General features: G+C 40.7%; 2 long non-coding RNA genes across 2 annotated transcripts in view; both read right to left on the reverse strand.

Annotated features, from left to right (window-relative positions):
* The window catches only part of LOC138066827 (uncharacterized), a 118376-nt gene that overhangs the window by 56897 nt on the left and 38456 nt on the right, over positions 1-23023 (reverse strand). The window lies entirely within an intron of this gene.
* Positions 2700-22898, reverse strand: LOC104140393 (uncharacterized). The gene is made up of 5 exons (XR_693295.2): positions 22728-22898; positions 21516-21664; positions 21282-21409; positions 4226-4317; positions 2700-2816 (listed from the first exon to the last, which is right to left on the reverse strand). It is a non-coding gene; the product is annotated as an uncharacterized lncRNA (long non-coding RNA).

Consider the following 23023-nt stretch of genomic DNA (forward strand, 5'->3'; position numbering starts at 1 on the left):
GAGATTATCCAGTACCGCTGACTTGAGTGCATAAAATTATTTGAAATGTTCTTCTCTTTGGTCTGTGATTGTTCTACTTCTTACACTTATTTTCGTGAGTCCTATTATTTACCGCATTTTACATCATGCTTCATTTTGGCCACGCAGTGTTGCTATATTCTCATCCCATGGCTTCGAGTACCATTTGCAGGAAATCCTAAGCAACAAGAAGATTGAATTTTAAGAATACAGGTCCTTGTTACAGTGGTGCTGGAATGATATTTGCTAATTCTTCTATTCTTTTATTGAGAATACAGGTCCTTGTTACAGTGGTGCTGGAATGATATTTGCTAATTCTTCTATTCTTTTATTTCACAGGGATATCAGCTGCACACAGAAAGTAATGATGTTGCTGAGATCTACATGGAAAACATGGCAAGGCCTCTTCTGTGACATTTAATTTGATTGTTATGGAAAGCTCTACCACTACTTTTTACCACTGTCACTTTATAGGAGTTGATGAATTTAAAGACATAACTGTTCAAATATTTCCTAATATATATTAGAGAATATATCAGATATCCATACATTTCAACATTCGTCCTCGTTCGAGAAGTAAATGGGCACCACACATGTAGATAATCTGACAAAAATTAACTGCATCTTATGCTCTTTCCAGTTTATTTTAAATCATTTCTCCATTGCCTGTTGTCAATTGAGTCTTTTTTCCGTTCCATATAGATCCATCAGCTGCCTATGTCTTTTTGATATTATGGATCCTATTAATTCAGCTGCCACCTTTGGCCTTTTGTAAAGCATGCCAGCTGTGAAGTGTGGACCTCTGATTTTCACTATATCCTTCAATAAATCTGAATGACCTCTTTTCTATTCAGGCTACTGTAACATAATTCCAGCTGGCTAAAACATACTTTCAGCGCAGTTTTCCCTTGCAAGATTGAGGGGGTTTCTTCCTGCCCCCACCCCAAGCTTCTTGCTTTGACTGCTAAACGAATGCTGTAATGCTCACAATAGTGCCTTCATTTTAATAAGCAGAATGAGCAAAGAAAGAAGGATTTATATGGTCTGAAAAGCCTTAGCAGACCTTTGGTGAACTATACAGCTGTGTCACTTATTATGCAGGCAGCTGGTTACTGCAAATATTCTGGCAATCTTAATAATTCTACTGATTTTGTTTAACTTAGAGTTCCTCGGAAGATTAGAAGTGGGATTTATCAAAACAAAAGGTAAAAAAATTTTTCTCTTTAACATTCTAGCTAGTTCTTTTCCCTGAAGACATAAAAGGCTGAACCTCTCGTATTTTTAAGGGCTTGTCAATGTAGAAAAGTTATATCAGCCCATTGCTATACTGATATCAGCATAAATATCTCTATAAACACTTAGCTATTACGATGTGGCTTTTATTACTTTATTAATATTATTTTGGAAGCGTTGTAATCTAAAATAGGAAAAGAGACAAAAATGAAGCTTTAATTCTGGAGTGGAAGTATATGCAAGTATAACCAGCAAAATTTTCCCTAACGTCACTCAGAATTGGATGACGATCCAAGTCAAACAATGAATTCTTTTAGTTACTTTGAAGGATCTATACTGACAGCTGTGTATATCATTTTATCTCCACTTGTTCTTTCTATGCCTGGGATGCAGGGCGGCTATGAGGGAAAACAGGTTTTACTTATGGGATTGTCTTGATTTATAAAGTAGGCCTGCGAAACAAAGCTGGTTGGAGGAGATGGCTGGAGGAAAGCGTGAGTATCCTCTCTTAACCCCTCACTCAGCATTGCAGTGGTGCCTTTCCTTGAAACAACGGAGTGTGCGCTCCCGCCCAGACAGCTTGAAAGTCGTGTTAGAAATCGAAGCAGCACCACTTAAGTTAAACACGTGCTGGAGCTTCCTCTTGTCTGAGGGAAATCAGTGCTTGAGATCCAGAAGCTTCTGGCAATGGCCAAATCTCCGAATTCAAGAGGAAAACATGACCACTAAAATGCTGTTTACCTCACAGGACTTACCTCTATCAGCAATAAAACAGGTCTGCCTCTCACTTAGATGAACACTGAGCTAGCTCCCATTCAGACAGAAGCACGGACAAGAAAAACCTGTGATCAACCCCCCAGACCTATGACCTGTAATTAAACCATTCCTCCGAACCTTAGCCAAAAAGGTGCTAACCAAGTCACTGACTTTGACTATTTCCTGAAATATACAGGACTTCAAATGCATCCATGTGACTTTTTGATTCTAGTGGGTTCAAAAAGATGGTACAAGAGAGGAGTCTATTCTGAGATGTAAAGTCTATGTAAAAACAACCCACTCTTGTATGCCGCTTATGTGTAAAGCTTTTTCCAAAGTGATATTGTGAAGACATTTTTCACAGTTAAAGAAACTGAGGCACAGAAATGATTTGCCTCAGGGCACATAGGGAACTAGTGGAAAAGCACAGAGTTATACCCCACAGCTCCAGATTCAGGGCACAACACCTTGTCATATGAGTAATCCTACGTTCCTCCATTTGAGCACATCTTTATAGCATGTACCTGTAGCTAACGAAAGGATCTGCTCTTCATTTACCAATGCTCTGAGCACTAAAGAAGGGAGGCGGAAGAACTCAGATTGTGGTTTTACTCTGAAATTTCAAAAGGTACAATTTGTACACTGGGACCTGCGCATATTTTAGGTCTCTTTTGTAAACAGAAATTGCACACAATGTTAACTTTCATACATTTTTATTCTAAAATTTTATACCACATACTGTCTTTCTGAATGTATTTGAAGCCATTTGATCTTCTAAAAATTTCCTTCAGCTGGGAGGATGATTCAGCCTGTCAAAGATATAATGGTAAATAATCCTTTTGAAGATATTTTCCTGAGGAGTACAGTAATTTCAAAGACACTTGGAGCTTGAGAAGTGCTAAGTTTGGCCCCAGCGTGATGTTACATCACTTCAGCTCGTGATGTCAGCTTCCGGTTTGTTGTGACACTGGCTTCTGCCATCAACAGACTTTACCAACACATATATTGTTCCATTATTTTTCTCCTCTTTCTGATCACTGGCGCCAAAACAATTGGAAAAATTCACTGATCCTGAAAGAATGTTTATTTCTTAATAGATTAATAATTCTGCTAGGCCGTCCTATATTAGATATGAAGTTGTATCACCAAATACAAACAATCAGAATTTCATCCAAAAAAACCTTTTTCAATGAAAATTTTCCCTTCCTTAGATCAGGACTGTTAATGAGCTTTATCTTTTTTTTAATATCTATCCTACCATATACAAGTAGCTCATATTTCATGACACATTATAGTTAGAAATTGGATCACCAGCTCTTCTAAATGTAACACAAGGGATTACAATTTCAGAAGTCTTTTTTTTTTTTTTGTAGGACAGCTAATCAGCATTTACTGAAAATGGAGTCCGCTTTAAAATGTTTTATTGGTGCAACACCAAAAGTAAACACTCCAGTTCTTAAGCTCATTTTGAAAATTTGCAGATAGGTATGTTTGTTCGCATTTCTTACTGCAACAGACAGTGAAGTAGGAGAGCTTGTGTTTCTCACAGTAGAAATCTCTATGCTGATAGCCACTGAAAGATCAAAAAGTATGCAGAATAGAAGACTTTTAATCAAAATGACATGAAAAAGACTTTGTCTTGCAATATGTGAACTGTAAAAGAAAAAAGGCACAGTTGGTTCTGGTTTACACTGTACAGTGCTGTTTCAAATTTCCAGGGTATAAAATACTATTAACCTTTCAGTATCCCCTCTTGGAGCATTAGTCTTTAACTAGCTCTCTGAAGACCTTATATACTAGGCCTTCTGCTCAGTCTTTTTTACAGAGCTCAACCTTGAAACATTACCACCTTGAGCCTGACCTTTTCACTCTGTGCTTCTGCAGCGAGCTCAAATGGGTTTGGACTCTTGGTGGAGATTCTCCCCCTGCAGGGAGCCAGGCAGTCGGCAGCGATCTACTGCACTGGGAGGACAGCCTTCCAGCACAAGCCACTGTGTGTCAGTCAGCTGGAATAAAGGTGGTAGAGTCCTGAGGCTGGGTTGGGGAAAGCAAAGCTTGACTTCAGGCACCTGTGACTCTGTATCTCAGAGTTCTCCTCTGCCATAGGCAGCCAATTTCTTGACACCTCTGCCTCTTAGCCTATGGCTACAATGATGTAGCTGCACTCAACATCCCTGTTTCCTTCCAAGCCTGTAGGTTGTTTAAAGCAAATGCTTACCACTTTTCTTCTCTCTTCAAGACTCCCATTCACACATTGCAAGGTCTGGACTGCACATGCAGGTGAACCTGTCCATGACGCCTGGCCAGTGGCTGAGTGGAAATAAGTGCAGATGAGTATAACCTCAGCCATTGAGGGAGCTGAATCCCCAGCTCCTCCACCCCTTCTATGGGTTATAGCTGTTGCAGTGTAGCACCTGGCTAGTGCTAAGGCTGGGAAGCTCAGGAGCGGATATTGAACTGCTTGGTCAGTACATGTTACCTGAACTCCTACTCTCTGGGAATGAGATCTGGCCCATGAGCTGACAGCTGGGTTATGCTACGTGTCTTTCAAACGTTAAAAAGTCTAGATCCATCTAGATGCCTGCTTCACAGTGCATCTGCATAGTTACTCTGGAGATTTAAAAAAAACAGATCTTGTACAGCAGCAATTTCTGAACAGTCATCAAGAAATATGTACAGTGAAGTGCAAATCATTTTTCTAATAAATAAAAGGGTCTAGTCATTGAATGAACGTAAATGCTTGCAGTGAGAGAAGGGGTCCACCTGAAATACGAACGTTTCTCAAACTCAAACTTATTTTGCAGTTCCTAAATGTTTTATTAGTGCTTTTTATTGCTTAGTATTTGTATCACTAACTTGTTCTGTTTTCATCTCTTAACTAAAGTGTGTACAGCAAAAAAAAAAAAAAAAAAAAAAAACAGCAAATGAGACTACCTGAAAGGCATATGAAGTTTGTCCGGGTGCAGGAGGCAGCAGAACCAAAAATGTCCTCAGTAAAATTGGTCCTGCAGTTCCAAAAAAGCTGGGTAACGTGTGAACATATAAATATACAGCACTGTAGGGAGCAAAGCTGCACAAGAAACTGATGAGTGTTCTCCAAAAGAAAGTCCTATGCCCCAGTTATCCCATTGCCAGCACTAAGGACTGCCAAAGCTTGTCTGTGTGCTGTATAGAGTTTGTACTGCTTGCACTTCACACATTAGGAGCGGTGCACCGAGACTCACTTCTGTGTAAGTACCTATATTGCTTGTTGGGTAACTTGCAATCTACTTCTCACTTTTGCAGCCTGTGAGACTTCTCTGACAGCTCTGAAAACAGATCTCATTCCTGGTATTTTAGCAGCACCAAAACCAAGTCAAATCTCACCATTACTTCAAGCTACTTTCATAGCCGAGGCATCTTATGTGGTCCAATCTTTAAATGCGATTCAAGTAGGATTTTCAGACCCCCAAGGAAAATGAGTTGATCTTGTGTCAAGCACTAAGAAGTGCTAGGATCATAGGCTTGGATCATAGGCTTACAGGAGAAAAAAGTTTCTGAAATAACTCCAGCCTATCATATGCTAACAAGTCCAGCTCCTTATTAGCTAGTGTTCACCTCCTGATCTGTTTCTAGAGAGCAATCATGTCCTCTAAGCATTTGTTTTGTGAACCTAGACTATACCACCATTCCTAGTCTCTCACAAATCACATTCATGCATTCCCGCAATCCCACTTTCCCTATGACTGGTGGCATTCCCATGTATCCTCCCTTCACTTAGCTGACCGGAATTGGACACAGACATCCAGCTGTATTTCTCTTGCTTCCTGCCAGATGGTGTTGCCAATCCCTTCTCCGTATTTTAAACATCGCAGCTGATGCATTGTAGGATGGCATTTGCTTTTTTCATGCTCATAATACATTGATTAGTTATAGAAATTCTGAAAATGATCAATTATATACATTTCTCATTTCCAAAGGATGGTCCTGATTTTATAGAATAATTTCCTGTTTGCCCTAAAAGCATCCCCTTACACTTTGTCTTATTTGTCCGTTTCAGTTATTTCAGACCTGTTGATAATATCCTTTCTTTTTCTGTGAGATTTCAATCCCCTCCTCTGCTGATGCTGCTGCTCATCCATGTATCATCTGTGCATGTCGTTAATGTACATGATAATTACAAAAATAGCAATTAATGAGTGGTCACAAGATCACTTCAAGGGAATTGTACCACTAACTGAATACTTCCTCATGCAGAATAGTCTTTTCAGAGGAGAACACTGGCTTAAATAAGCCTTTTAATGGCACAGTATCTTCTCACAGTCAAATTTTCTGTGTGATCATAGTAATTAGGGTCTTTAAGATACCAACCATCTCCTTAAAGGCTACAGAAGAAGACTCACCAGTTTCAGAAGACAAGAGAAAGCCGTAGGCTGTCCAGCATCTCTCAGAAATACACCGTTACTCAGGCTATATCTGTAAGCAAGGCAATATTCCTAATTGTTGCCTCCATATGGATAGGAGATGAAGACTTTGGGACAGGAGGAAAAGTAGCTTTTCCTCTGCTTCAGAAACACAGCAGGTTTCCCTTTATGGTGACATTTGAGAGTCTGTGACACCATGAATGTGATTCTGTTTTCTGCAAGGCATATGCTCATCATCACAATCATTCATATAGGGGGATGGAGAACTCTGAGTCTGGCTCACAAACTCTCCTGCACACAGACATCTGGCCATCATGGGGCTGTATCTGACACAGTCACCCTCATCAACCCCAGCGCGACCTGCTGGTGACCGCCTAGCCCAGCCTTGGCCTATCCCATCCCCATGGCAGTGCCTGATGCCCCCATCCCCCCCGGGGCTGGTTGCCCCAGCTGTCCCTAGGTCCTGCTCCCTTGGGATGGCGGACAGGTCCTGGTGACCAGAACTGGCTCTGCCGCACCAGCAGCCGCCCTGGGGAGCTGCCAGCTGTGCAGCGCCCAGATCATGAATGCAGTTAAAATGCCAGTCTCTGGTGCCAGCAATCTCACTCATTTTCTTCATGACACTCGTGTTCTTTCACATGTATTTTCCATGGCTCTGACGTTGCACAATCATTTTTACTACCCACATTTCTGCATATCATTTAAGTCAGAGTTATGAATGAAATCATCTACATTTCTACATGCTACGTTTGATATCAGCTGGGGTTTTGAATTGAACAAGTGTATTTTATTGGAAGTAGATCTTTTACTGATTTATCTGTTCTATATTCATACACATATGAATATACAACCAAATTTTCCCATTTGTATTTGAGGTATCTTGAGTCATTTTGTTTGAAGTTCTCTGGTAAAGAAACTGAAATCCCAGAAGGGAAGAAATTAATGATAAAAAAACAAATGGAAATGTCACGTTTGAGTTTGGCTGCCAATCTGGCAAGATATTGCCATGGCTGGTATAATGCAACTGAAGGTACTGCAACACTTTCAGTCTAAGGCCAGATGTCTCACTGCTTGCATGGGGAACTGGACAGTTTCATGGCTGTTATGTTGACATATCATCCATGCTTGTTCAGCACTGAGTCACTGTACACACACATGAACATTATGTGGTCAAAACTGGGCATATTTCCTCTTTCTAAGAAGAAAGATCAGAAAACTGCTGAGTCTAGGCTAACTGACCAACACTGAGGCCCAGTGGAGAAATGAGAGAGAGAGAGTCTAGGTGCAGGATATACATTCATCCGCACTGCAGGCAGAAGGTATTAACACCTTTTAAAAATGCATGATAAGATTGTCACATTATGTCCTGTGTCCTTTACATTGTTCAAGCGGAAAAAAATAGCTGGATTATTACTTGCCTTGGCTCCATCAGACATGGCTGCATAGCCCCTTTCGCCTCAGGGGAGGCAGCAAAGGAGGTGATTTCAGAAACTGTATACTGTTAATATAAAAGCCTTTGGACTCCTCTAGCATCCAGGCTCCCCACCTAAGTAACGACAGTGTGGTCCCAAATGTCATTTTCTCACTTCCCAAAGGCATCTCTGAAGTATGCCAGATCTCAGATTGGAGTAGCACCATGTTGCTGAGAGTAAGTGACCAAAAGGACAGTGATGGTGCTCTAGCTACTGGCTTGGCTCCTTCACGCAGGACAGAAGAGACCGGGAGCTCAATCCCCATGTTGACAAACGCTGTGAGGGAGAGAAGCTCCGATGGCAAGAGCCAGGAATGCCACATCCATCTGTGCTACAGCCTACCATGCATGTCAGCAAGAAAGGAAAAGCGCTCTTTTCCTGTAGGTATGTTCTTGCTCTCTTCTAGTTCTGCAGGGCTATCAATCCTCCACAAAACAGAGAACTCATTCAGATTGGATATTGGTTCCTTTTCTTTGAGGAAGGTGTTCAAAAATATACCCATTTGCAAATATAAGCTAAAAGGTAATTACTAGCATACTCAACAGCACTTTGGACAGCCCCTTCAAATGCCATCCATTCGTTAACCAGCAGGAGAGGCGTAAAAAACATGGAAAATGGTTTTGTGGTTATTTGACAGCCTGAATGTGTGGCAATCAGTGTAAAAGCCCTTTTTTTATATGGTGCAGCAAAACCAGTAAAAGTCAGTGGATCTCAAGCAAGAGCATTAAGAGCCTCTTTACTCCATATCTCATGTTACATACGGTAACCTTGGCAAATGCTCGGTTAGCAGATGTGCAAGTACACCTTTGTGGGTGTGCAGCAGCACAGTATTAAATCTCATTTATAATTTGTTAATTAAAATGAAATGGGCTATTCCTCCTGACAAGTTGCTTTGCTCCTTCTGACAGGTTGGTTTGCTTTGACAGGAGAGAGGGAATCTAAAATGGTCTATAGGGCAGTTGACTTCAGGGACGTGCTACAATCAAACCCCAGTCTACACCCTTCCCTTGCCCTGCCCTTCAGAGACCAGGCTCCTTAGACCCTGCCATGCCCTCCTGAAGAGAGAAAATAGGGTGAAAGTACCATTGATGGCGTCTTGTCTGGCACAGTGACATGGGTCCATCACAGATCATATTGCTAATCTCCTAGTGATCTAAAGGTGTGAAATCAAAGCTGCTGCAGTGCTGAGTGCAGCAGCAAACAGTTACATGAAAATAATGAGAGCGCTATACAATTCGCTCAATCCTTCTGTTTCTCGGCTGCATTAAGAAAAATCTAGACTGCTGCAACCATTTTTCCTTTCTCCTTCTTTTTATTTGCCTTATTTTCTTATGTAGTAGCGACAGAGGTGTTCACGATATAGGCTGCAGAGTGGTTACCCAACTATGAACCGAGAAGCTAAGGTTCTGCTAATATTATAGCAAAAGTTTCTGACACTGATAGTGTCACCATGAAAATACAGTATACAAGGTGCTACAGTATTTTTTTATGGACCTGCCTACCTTAGGTGGATTTTTTTTGCTCTCAAAACATCTATACCCCTCATAGAGAGAATAGTCGCCTACTATGAGAGAATTCATAAGGCTGTAGCTTTCATCTTCTACCTTCCTAGAAATGTTAGGATGTCATCAGTGATAAGAGTAACAACTAGTCAAAGGAGGGAAGTAGCATTTTTCCTTTTTTTTTTTCTTTTCATTTAAACTTTCTAACAATTTTGAAATGAGAAAAAAAATTTGTATTCTATCCTGAAATCATATCACAATATTCACTCTTACCCCTTGCTCTAAGACTTATTTAAGGATGATATTCTGAAAATACTGATGAATTCTGTAAATTTGCTCATATAAGTAGACCTACTTCACTGAAACCTACAGAATAACCTGCACGCATGATATTACTCTATCTATCTATATTCAGAATAGAATAATATTGAGCAAGTAATCTTACAACAGTTGAGTAACTCAGTCTTTGGAAAAAAACTTTTCTGATGCATTTTGCTATTTTTTCTGCCTGAACATGAGGTAGTCCATTCCTGAAGTTTATTGTTGCTTGATGTAGAGTACAACCAGTGAACTAGTCTTGAAAGCCAATTCTTCAGCTATTTAACTTTACACTTTTTGAGTGGGTTGCTGACAGCTTAAGTTCAGCACCAGAATAAGACTTTAGAGTCCTAGTCTGAAGCTGCTGCTAAATGACTCATTAAGAACATTTAATAGTCAGAATTTAGATTGTTCTTTGACTTTGATTGATACAAATCATATAGTTTTTTTAACACAAGTCTGCTCCTAAGTCTACAGCTCAGGTCTGCAAATCTAAAATTCACTTTCTGAATACACTGTATTTTGAATAAACCCAACACAGTTTACCTGAATGCCTTTCTTGGTAAATTTCCTCAAATACAACTCGCTTGGTATAGAAATCTTTGTCCAGCTATGGAACAATATCCATGAGAAAGAACAGAAGAATGAAGGACATACATAATGCTGTAATTGCCATGAAGCAACATAACACAAAGCAAAGACAGAGTTTAATGTCATGCCTTCACTAGAGTTAATATTTAATTTTAGACTGAAACATTTTGACTCAGAAATGTCTAACCCATCATTTCTGACTTTTCAAAATTACAATTTTTCTAAGTATTAATTTCTGTGACATGATTTGCCTGGGCACTAGAATGGCAGATGAAATTCAGATGTTGATGAAATGCAGAGTAATACACAAGGGAAACTTCCCATGTAAGCAGGCATAAATGATGATGGGATCTAAATTAGCTATCACCATTCAGAAAATATTTGAATGGTTCCCTGAAAATGCTAGCACAATGTTCTGCAATGATCATAAAAGAAAATCTAATGCTAGAAGTTATTAGGAACTGGATAGAGAACAAAGCAGAAAATATCTTCGCATCACTGTATAAATCCACGGCGTACTCACATCTTGAACACAATCCAATTTAATCCGTCTTGAAAAGGATACAGTAGAGAACTAAAGTTATGATAAGGGTGATTAGAAATATAAAACAGATTCCACATGAATACAGCTTACAGCTCTTCATTTTGGAAAAGAAAAGGGAAGACTGGGGGAAATCATTGAAGAGGTCTACAAAATCTTAAATAGAATCTATCAGAAAACAGGCAGTAATTATAAGCTATTTTGTGTGAATATAAGAGCTAGATCTGCCTCAATGCTATTATCAGAAAGAATAAATAAATAAAACTATTTTCACACAACTTTCAGTGAAACTGCAAAATGCATTATTGCAGGATGTAGAGGAGAGCGAAAGTTTAAACATATTCAAAACTGACCCAGATAGCTCCTGGGGACAGCTCTATTAGTGGGGCATTAAACGTACTGGGAGTGATGCAACATCTGGCTTTTGCCTTCTCTAAAGAAGTCAGAAGCTGGCTTAGAACACCAAGGAAGATCCATCCTCTCTGTTCTCCATTTCTCTCATTCATGCTAAGTATTTGCTGCTGATCCCTGTTGGAAGCAACATTCAGGGCTGGATAGATTTCTGATGTGACCCATAATTGCACTTCACACAGCCTTAAGAAATGCAGGAATATCCCTTGGGATTTACTTGAGAGTCTGACGAAATTAATCACTTTACTATTAATATACTCTTTATTCTAATACAACTTTATGATCTCTATTATGATCACAGTAAACTAACTATTGACAAGTACTTCCTAGCACAAGGATTTCCAAATACTGCAGTAGCAAAAGCAATCTAAAACTCTGCAGTAAACTTACTGAAAACTGTGTGCTTAAAACTGCTAATAAAATATGCTTAATAATTAGCATATTTATTTCAAAAGAGTTAGGTCTTTGGCCCAAGTTCACCATAGATCTTCACACAGGACATTTTTAATAAAGTCTGTTTTTTGCAGAAGGGGTTTGCATTTTTTAAATCCACTTTGAGCCTGAAAATAGGTAGAAATCACTAGTTTGTGGGACTGTAAATTCAAGCAATAGCTTGTGAGATTTGCTTTCACTTAATTTATTTTATGTCAGATTGCTGAAGTCAGCTATTTCTGAATATTTCCATGTATTGAGATGCATTTTTTTCTCTTAATCTTCACACGGTGCCTGTGAATTAGATCTTCAGATGAAGTAAATAACATATTTCACTGGTACCAGTGATGCTACACCAATTTATAGCAGCTGAAAACCTGATATTTTCAGTTAGATAGAGAGAGGGAAAGAGTGGGGAGAGCAGCTGCGCCTTATGCCTTTACAATGAGTATCTGAAACACTAGCATTGCTATTAACAGAATTTACAATAAGCTTGGTAAAGATGAGCTGCAACCACATCAGTTTTTCCCAGTGCTGACACAGCTTCCCAGTGCAAACTTCACTCATGCAGGGGCCGGAGAAGTGCCAGCATAGGACGATTATGATGACATGCTTCTGCTGTGAGTTGCCTCTTTTGCTGTCAAACTTAAAAGAAGCAGAGAAGATTGGGGGAATCTCTTACATGAAGATTTAGGCAGGCTTTTGTTACAGGCTTTGTTTGTTCAAATTTCTTTGGGTAGAGAATGTGTGGAATAGGTTAGACAAAGCAGAAAGTGACCTGCCTTCTGGGATCTAAATCATTCATTCAATAGACTGGTATGATAATTTCACCTCTGTATGCAGTCCCTGATTTCTTACCAGACTCAAAGTCCATCATACTTCTTCCACGGGGTTTTTGTGGTCATTAAGACTTGAACTGCAAATGTTCCCGTATACATCAATTACCTGAAAGTTGCCAAAACTAGCAAGCAAAAAACAGAAAAAAAACCCTCCACCCCCAAAAAACAGCCCAGAAATCTTATCCTTCCAAAATATGCAGACGAGAAGGTCTGCAGTTTGGAAAGCTGTATGTTAAAACCTTTTCCCAGTGGGAGCCATTTTTACTAAAAGTCAAAAGTGGAGATAAAGTAAATCCTAACCACTTCCTGTTCCCTCTTTTCTTATTTCCTAAAAAGCCTGGCTAAGTGGCCAGAGCAGTCTTCTGGGATGTCAGAAAGTGTCAGAATCTAAGACTTCCCCTAGTGCTACTGCTGATATGTCTCTTGTGTGAGGATTTCTAGTGCTTTCTTATCTCATTAAACACAGCAGGAGCTAAGGGCAGCCAACACCTCTCAGAAGAAAAATACAACACTTAGAAGCTATGCGCTACACTTGCAAAGGTCTCTAGTTGCTTTAAAATGCTGGTGGGTGCCTTGTCAGAAGTAAGCAGGCACTCAGCTCCTCAGGGTGTATAGGAAAATGTTCACAGGGTGCCTGTATGTAACTGTAAAGACCCAAAGTTAAAAACGTGGTTCCTGCCATGGCAGCATCCTGACATATACTTTCCTGTAAGTCAACAATAATTTTTCCAGGGTTCTGAGTGCATGATTGAAGATGTCACCCGACAAGGTAATGGATATCTCCATTTCCCACTGAAACCTCAAATATGAGAGAGAGCAACAATCCACAGACTGGGCTTTTCATTAGCAAATGCCAAATTCTGAAAGTAACAGAAGTCAGTGGGGATTCTCCCAGAAAAAAAGATTTGGTAGCATTACAAGCTCTATTCACGGCTGACAGTGATAAATCTTTAGTGGCAGAAGAACAGAGTCATCTTGAAATACTTTTTTGTTTCCCAAGTCCTTTTGATGCAAATATATCCAAAATATGAGATACCCATTCCTTTTGCTTGTTTATTAGTGTTTCCAGAACGAGAGTCAGATGTTTCATCCCACTCACAGGTTTCCTGCCTTTCCCCCTTCTAATAGTCTTGTGCCCAGCATTGTGAGAACTTGATCTCATCACTTTTTCCAGATTTGTCCCTCTCTTCTTCCAGGCATCAGGATAAGATCCTGCTATTCTTGTCCTTATGTAAAAAGATGCAACTTTCTCATTTTCAGCATTCTGCATACCCTTTGAGGGAGTATAAACAATGAAAGTAAGAGTAGGGGAAAGTGAAGCTTTCAAATGCCTACCAAACCAGCTGGCACCACAAATGATCTTTAAATATCCTTAACAAGCCTTACTTAAGAGCAAGTGTGTATAACTGTGGACGGTGTATGGCAGAGACTGAAAAACCTTAAAGGTTAGGCCTTTGCAGAACTGTCTGCCTGCCCTGTAGCCCCATGCATGTCAGGGGCCCAAACCTCTTGTTACAGCCCTTCAGCGATTGCAGCACATGTCCAGATCATGAGGACTTCACCATCCCTTTTGGGAAATGGATCCTAGCTCTGGTGCACCCAGAGGCACCACGCTTTGCAGGGCTTATGGTGAAACTGTGAGCAACACTTGGGTAGCAAAATAATCCTTTGCACTCTGTCCCTGCTCAAGCACGCACACGCTGTCCTAGCAGGGAGTAAGAGCCATGCAGGTATGTGTAGAGAGGATATGGTCTCAGTTAAATAAAGTTTCTTTCTAAATTCTTCAGTCTTTTCCTAAAGAGTTGAGACTCTCATAAAAGCATTAAGTGCTAAATGTCCCCTGGAATGAATCTCTTAAAAGACAAAAAATGACTTATCAAATGTCCAACTAGAATGAAACAGAAAAAACTAGGGAAATACACATGCCCAATATATTTGTTTGACAGAATAATCATTGGCAGTGATCAAACAGAAAATGAATTCACTGAAACTCTTATTTTGGGGGATTTCCAAAGACGTAAATGTCAGGTAAACACCCAATTCTTATTCTTAGATCGTAGGCTACATATGCCTTTGACAGTCCCTTCTTTCACTCATTGTCATTTTTATCTGGACAACACTGGTTTTAAATGAAAATAATATTTATATTTAAATCTTTGCAGTTAATAGTCATCTTCTTGTTCACAAGTGAGATGCTGAGAAGACTAGGGGAGCAATCCAAGAACGGTCCAGCGTGTGGAGTGATCATTGCGTTGCAGACAGGAGCTTTTAAAAGATCAGTTCTGACTGGATGATTTTAGCCCTACTAAATCATTTTTTCCTCCTCCCTCTTCTTTCCCCAAAAGGAGGTGAAGAAGGGGTACCATAGACACAGTCCTTTGAAAGCTGAATCAAGGAAAATCTAAGGCAAGACAAACAGGAAGAGAATGTAACAGAATCAATAGATTCTGCACAGATTAGGGAAAGGAGACAGGCCCTGTTGAAAAGTCTCATGTTTGCTGCATGTTTATATTTGTTAAAACAAAACCTTAAAAACTATGAGTTTTCTAGATTTTCCACATAGCTTATAGCCATTTTAAATGCTATTCAGGAGTTTCAAAGTCCTCTTTTCACATTACATGGGACTAGCACATAAGATAATACTAGCATGGGCTATATATGCGCACGCACAAAGAATGTGAGGGCAAAACTACCAAAACGTCAGGAAATACTGGTTAGTGTTGCCTGTACAATTTTAATACGGAACACTTGGTTATATGAATTAGCGTATATTTCTAGTTAAATTTCCACACATTCTGCACATCCTTATTTACCCACTTTCCATTGCCTTCTCTTTGTCCTCCCTTACTACTTTTGCTTCTTTTCATTCTTTGTCTCTTAATATGTATTTGATACTTATATCACCTATATCTTGCTTTAAAAGCCCCATACGCAGCTTTAGCAGCATTTTCTCATTCTGCCTTTAACTTAGTCTTTCAAAGAACATGCGTTTTTCATCCTTCTCAGTTAGGCAAACATGCCTGTAGCTACTCTCTCCATGTACTTGATCCAAAAAAACCCCAAAAAACACCCCAAACCAAAACCAAAACCCCAGTATGAAGATATTTTCTTTCTCATTTGCCCCCAAACTGAAGATAATTTTACTGAACCGAAAAACAGTATATCATTGGCAGTCCAAAATATCTTTTGGGAAAGTTATGGTTTGAATGAAAAGAGATTTGAGGATGAGAACTATCCAATAACCATAACTTCACTGCTTTTGACCACTACTTCCTTCGTAAGACGCTCTACTCACATTCCCAGCTAATTTGAATATAATAGGCTGGAGATCATCACCAGAGAGGCTGATGTGATGAGAGGCTAAGAAATACCCCTTAGATGGAATGTTTTCAATCTACTGTGAATTACCTTACAACTATTATTAAAAGTCTAGAGTTAAGCCCCTCTAAGCGGGCTTTTAAAAATATAGCTCATTTTCTCTAAATCCCCAGTTTTCCAATACTGCCTTCTCCCTCTTTCAAGGCACAGATTATTTTCATATAGAAGTCTGGGCAAGTGAAAGGAGTAATGTTGGCAGATCTAGATACTGGCATTGTCTATTCATCTCAAAACTTGGATAACGGCATTGGAAAGTTTTTCTTTGTACTGTGCATCCCCAGGCCTCTCTTTTCTTATCTAAGAAGGCCAGCACCACTTAGCTCAAGAGGGAAGATAGTCCACAGACTATTCCTCCCTTGGATTCTAAAAGGACTTTATGCAGAAGAATGGAATAGAATTACAGCAGAGTCTGTGATGAAACCTTTTTTATTTGTTTGGCTTATGGTAGCTTTCAGAGCCCAAAACATGTACTTGAAGTTATACAAGTTGAAAAGCAGCCCCTGCCTTGGAAACGTTAAGTACATAGGTCAATACTCTGGAGAAAAGAAGAATGTTCGTATTTCACAGATGACGAGTTGAGGCTCAAAAAATCAAATTCAGATTTCTAGAGGGTCTTTGACATCTAAAGATACAGGAGGATTGTCAAAATTCAGTAGTTCATCAAAATCACCTAGACTCTCTGCATCTTTAGCTGTCTGCATACTTTTACTACTTCTACCCTAAGTCTGGGATTCAGCTCCTCTGATTTTACTCATCTAGAAGTGAGGTGTGCCGAACAAATTAGTTGTCTAGATACCTTCCCTAGACTGTAGGGAAAGAGAGGTATCTTCATACGACAATTCAGCCAATGCTGTATGGTTCATGAGAACTGACTCATAATTTTCATTAACTATAGAGGTTTGTCAGTCATGAAGCAGCAGATCACACCTGTATCTCACAAATCTCAAGGCATTGACTCATTTCATAAAGCAATGAGAGTAGACAAGAAGTACCCTCCCTAAGGACACGGTAAAGTTGGAGACTCCATATGGTAACTCAAACAGCTAGACAAGAAAAAGGTTGTATCAACTCTGGGTATGACCCCGAGCTATAACTAATGTGATAGGCGCCACACAGGCAAGCGTGGGACTCAGGATGGTGCAGCCCGTAGAAGAGGGGTTTGCTCTGGGGTGCTCCCCAAGAGTTTAGGAACCCCGGGTGCACCACGGCCAGAGCCACCACACTGTGGGGTTGCCGTAGCCTCATGAGTGCACAGCGTGAGTGCAGAGCAAACCTAGTCAGCAAAGGAGAAGTGACACCGCAGACTCACACTGTAAGCATCTAGATACCTTGGAACTGCGTACTGATAGCTGTTGAATGTGCGTACTGATAGCTGCTGACTGTGCACACTGATAGCTGTTAAATGTGCAACTGTTAAACATGCGCACTGATAGCTGCTGAATGTACTGATAAGCATCCTGTTGACCATCCTGTCGGCATCCATACTGTTATCAGCTAAGACCATCTGTTCCATTGTCCAGCTGTGGTCTGGCACTGATTAATGAACTAAGCCCGGGAAGGATAAAAGAGAGTAAGCCACACACCTCTGTGTGGACTCGGACTCACCGTCAGCTGGCCTGCGGACCCGACAACCCACTCGTCAGCGGGGACGCCCCTGATGCCAACTGCCAGAGAGAACCTGAATCCTCTTGGCACAGCTCGAGCGTGGTGAGAACAATCCGGGGAAAACTATACCGGAGGGGTGGCCCATAAGGACAAGGAAAGGGCGAGAGCGGTCATTATACCGTGCATCCGAGAGCAGTCATTGTACTGTGCTTCCGTGGCTTAACCATAGAGCTCTGATATGTGTGTGTTTTTGATTCTTCACTATACTTCTTAGCTTTGTTATACTTGTAGATTGTCTGCTGTTAATGGTTTAGTGTTGTCCAGTGTCCGTCATATGTGTAGAACCGCTTAGATCTAATAAATTCTTACATCTGACAAAGAATGATCTCTCGAGTTCAGTGCAACTAATCCCAGAATACGAAAGAATCCCGGACGCCCCTCTAGTGGCGCGTCACATAATGAGAAGAAATTCCGATCTCTAAGGTCACAGGAAGATGAGACCACTAACAAGACAAAAGTTGAGCTAATGGGGATCATCCCTCTAGCCACATGCAAGCAAAAAAACACCTCTAGTAAAGTGAGGCATTTGGATTAATCCCAGTAGTAATGCTGTCACGCATTTAATTATTAATTGTATGCTTGGGCTGTCATCTACTTCAGGCAATAAGGTTGTGGGGCTATCACAAGCCTTCCTGAGCTGCATCTATGATTTCTTGGAAAAAATGTCCTTTTCATGCTCAAAATTATAATCTGTTCATGAAGCTGCTGAATTACTCATGTTTAGGTTTAGGTTATATTCCTACAATTCCTATACATTCCTATATTCCTAGCCCGCGTGCTTAGATTCCTACTCTGGGCTGGTTGCTCAGCAACATAGATCCTCCCTCAGCCCCCCTTCACCAAAGACAGTGGCTGGTTTTTATTGTCGCTGTTGTTGTTAATTTATTTCCTGTAAAGAAGAAACTATTTGTTTTAACTTAGCTTGGTTGAAAATCAGGCACTACTTAATTGCAGCCAAAAGAGCATCTTGCAAAGATGCTGGATTTATTTGCCTGAATCACAGAAGAAGCACCTTTCCTTAAAGGTAACTTAAGTCATATCACCAATAACCAGGTTAAAACCCTCTTAAAAGGAAGGTTGCCACAATCTTTACTGGACAGAGCAAGTTATTCCGGTGCCTTTTCAGTCAGCTATGATTTTGTGAACCGATCTTTGGGGAGTACGGTCAAATAGCCTTTAGCAGCAGCTGTAAAGCATAAGATCACTGCATGGACACTGATTTCATTAGGCAGCCCTATATAAATTAGCATTACTTACTAATAGTACTGAAAAGAGGTGGGTTTTGTTCTCTCTGTGCACTGCAGTTCTAAGTGAAGAGACGCCTTCCTGTCTGTCTGCAGACAGACAACTGCCCTTTTCTGCTTTTCTGCATATAGACAATGTTACACAGGGTGAATCCCCACAAGAGTCTTTCTTTCCAGCAGAGATCACGCAGAACAGACCTCCAGATGGGGTAAAGAGAGAAAGTAGCAACCATGTGCTCTGATGAAGCTACTCTGATTTACTACAGGTAAAGGTCTAGTTCTCTTTCAGATTGCAAACCCTCAGGTATCTTCCTAGTATCTGAGCACCTTCCAGGTAAAATGCAATAAGCAACAGTGAAGTCCTAATAGACTCCTAGGATCTCTCCATCAGAGAGATTTCCCCTCTCCATCAGAGGGGAAATCTTCCTGGGTTTCGGACCTTCTAGTTGATTTTTCTTCTTTTATCTTGTTAAGTTTAAACATGGAAAGGATCTCTATTCTGCAAGTATCATTCTCATGACAGCAACACTTTTTTTGAAACAGAAAGCTTGTTTGATACACCCTAAAGATTTCTGGAGCTTGGCTTTACCTCATTTCTTCCAATACTACTCCCCAGCTCAACCCTATCCATTAAGACTACCATCACTGTGCTGCCAAAGATGTCCTCTACGTGGCTGAGCTCTTTCCCTCTACAATATCTCTAAACATTTCTTAAACACTCTGAAACCTCATAGCAGTTTCAGAGTTGATCTGCTTTAGAGAATGTATTAGCATTCAGGATCTTTTTTAGTTTTTATGGACCAGCCTGATAATCTCCCATGGGAAAAGTAAGAATTAGCTCTTTGTGAACCATACAGAAGGGGGAAGAGAGTAAAGGATTAACAACAAGAATAGAATTAATCACAGAAAACTTAGGTAATGAGTTATAAACTAATTCCCAGTGGTGCTAACTGCAGAATATTTAGTAAAATTATGGAAGGTGAAGTGATACAACTATTGCTGATACAAGCATTAAACATCCCCATTTCAACAGCAATACTAACAATTGTCCTTTCTGTGGTTGGGCATGTGGGAGAGCGGCCAGGGCTCAAGTGGGGAGGAAGGAGGAAAGCTGCAGGCTTCTGGTCTCTATGTCTGGGTGAGAGGGGGACCAAGCAGTGGTCCCAGTCTTTGGCTGCAGCACATGTTACCATCACCTTACCTCTACTTTCTGTAGCTTGCCTTGATCTAGGATGGACTTTTGTCATTGTGTGCTCATTTTTCATGGGTGAGCTGAAGAAATGCAGTCTAGATGATATTATTGTAAGAAGGGAATTAAACCAATGGTTCTTAACCATTTCCAGTTTGGGTCCATTTGCAGCTGACACCATTCCGTTTATTTCCAGGCTGATATCCAAAACGCTGCCCCAGTACAGTTAAAATTCAGTTCCAGTTCAAGCAAAAACAAGTTTGAATCAGTTTAGTTTGAGAAAAAGCAATGACTTTTGAACAATAGTTTAGGTTCAGATTCAGTTTGAGAAAAGAGTAATATTTCAGATTTCCTTTTGAGTCAGGCTCAGAAAACTCCCAGACTATTAAGCAATGCTCATGTATTATTATAGATCTGTCCAAGCAAATTCTGATTAGTAGTCCTCTGACAAACTGGAGGATGTCTCAAGTGCAGTTTCAGAGGGCTGGGTACTATCCCAGTGTCTGCACTTTCATTCATAGGCCCACTGATGAAATAGAGTGCCCTTACTAAATTTACAGATGACATCAAGCTGAGTGGGGCTGCAGCACTCCAGAGGACAAGACCAGAATTCAAATTAGCATTCAAAGTGATCTTTGCAAAAAGGAAAAACAGTCTGAAATTAAAAGGGTATGACTCAATAAGCTCAAGTGCAAAATAGTGTAGTCAGGCAGGAATGATCAGTTTCAGACAGGGCAGAGAACAACTGGCTAAGCATTCGCTCTGCAGAAGACGTTCCCAAAATCATGATGGGGCACAATGTGAACTTGAATCAACATTGTCATATTATGGAAATCAAAAAAGTTCACAACTCTAATGTTACACTTAGGTGTACGAAGGAGGATATTTTCTAGAAGGCACTGAAGGTAATCCTTCTACTTGTAAGACCTCACCTGAGATACTGAATCCAGTTTCAGGCATGGGATTCCAAGAAGAGTGTGGACCATTTGGTCTGAGAAGACTAAAGGGAACCAGAAAGCCAGAGATACAGAAAATATGACCTACCAGGGGAAAAAAAAAAAGAATAAAAAAGGAGTTGCGAAGCTCAGAGGAAAGATGTCAGGAAGACATAACATGGTATGCAAAAGCATGCTGCAAAGAACAAAGGATTAATCTGTCTGTGTGCCTGCTGGGTAATAAATAAAAGGAATTTCCTAACAGGAAGTCTAGTGAAGCACTGGAAAAGTTTGCCATAGGAAATAGTGCTATCTTTATCACTGAAGTTCTTGAAGAACAGATAAAACAAATACCTGTCAGGAATGCTTTGGGTTGAGCTGATTCTGCTTTGGAGTAGAAGGATGAGTTAAGATGACCTCTTGAGATGGCTTCCAGCTCCCTCTTAGCTCTAGTCTCTGTTCATTCCACCATTTCTGGGTACCTAGAGCAATATATCCGAAGGCAGTTAAAACATTAAAAAGTACAGCTCATATTTTTTTCTTCTAAAACTAACAAATTAATGATACTAATAAAAAAGGTTTTCTCACCAGGCTCCTTTAGTGTGCTCTAATTACAACACTGTGAAATATTTGTGCTTCTTATGGGAGCTCCATTTTCCATTGAGATCCAAACTTGTGTCACCTGCTTTTTCATAGTCAAATCTGCAGGCAGCAGTAGGCATGCAACCCAGTCCAATCTTAGTGAGACAAACAGCAAAGAAAATGCAAGCACAGCCGTTACCTTTCTTGGCTTATGCCTGTACCTTTCCCAAGCCGTTACCTTTCTTGGCTTATGCCTGTACCTTTCCCAGACTAGCAAAAGCAATCATGGATACATGATAGCATCTCCTAGCTATTAGTCTGAATACGGCCTAACTTGCCGTATCCGTTAACAAGTGTTACTGAACACATTAGCCAAAACTCATCTTTCCTGACATTTCCCAGTGCAGCTCTGGCAGGTAACGCCCATGTTAAATAGTGTTCTTTCATTGGTAGTGCCTGGTGGGTGGCTGATTTACAGACGAATTATGGCGTATCCCTGAGCTTGCTCGCGGGGAATCCAGCCCCCACGGGGACTCAGCTTGTCCTAGCTGTTCGGCTTCTGAAGGCAAGGCAGGTTTTGCCATCTCAGCTAGGCAGCAACTGCTCCTACGTTGGCAGGATCCCACTCTGGCACATAGGCACAGGCCTTTCCCTGTCATGCTTGCAAAAGGCTTCTGGAATGGTGTCTAGTTAGAGCCAGGTTACTAATAAAGAGCACAGACTTGAGAAAATATGGATGCCAAAGCAGCCCTCAAGCTACTCTCATGAAGAGAGGCATCCCAGGTCAGAGACCAGCTGGTGTTTGCGCTGCCCTGAACTGTGCTCTGTGCAAGGAGGCTGTTCCTGGCTCACTGTTGTCTGCTCAAACAGCAGCTTCACACCTCGGCATCCTTGTACATGAGTTTGTATTTCATCTCTCTTAATTGCAACCTTCCCAGAAAGCAGCAGTGACATGATCCTTGCCATGTGACTCCAAGGTAAGTGTTAGATCCCTCAATGTCAGAGTGGAAAAAAGAGTTGTAGGAAAATCAGGGTCCCACACTTGACTGGGCCTTGAATGGTATCAACTCTGTGGTCAGCTTTCAGACTACCCCCTCCTGGCACCCAGAGCCCTGCTCCTGGGATGTAGCCATTATTTTGGCCTATTACTGAGCATAGAATGGGTAAATCTCTGCTACTCCAGAAAAACCTCATGAGCAGGCCAAGCAATCCACTGACCTTTTAGATCCAGAACAGCAATAATTTTCCAGCCTCTATGAAGCTAATGCCTACAACATGCTCACGGTATTCAGTACTCCCAGGACTGAGTATGGGATCACATCAGAGCTGTCTTTCTACACCTCCAGAAGTTAGCTGTTCGTATAATTCCAGGAATACACTGTTCACTTACATCTGGAGAGAGAAAGAAAGGAGAAGAAAAAAGAAAAGAAAAAAAAAAAAGGAACTGGTTAACCTACCCCAGTCCTTCTGACAGCCAAAATATAGAGTAAATGTTGGGAGGGCATGTCTCAGAA

The sequence above is a fragment of the Struthio camelus genome, chromosome 3 (genome assembly GCF_040807025.1).
Source record: "Struthio camelus isolate bStrCam1 chromosome 3, bStrCam1.hap1, whole genome shotgun sequence".
NCBI lineage: Eukaryota > Metazoa > Chordata > Aves > Struthioniformes > Struthionidae > Struthio > Struthio camelus.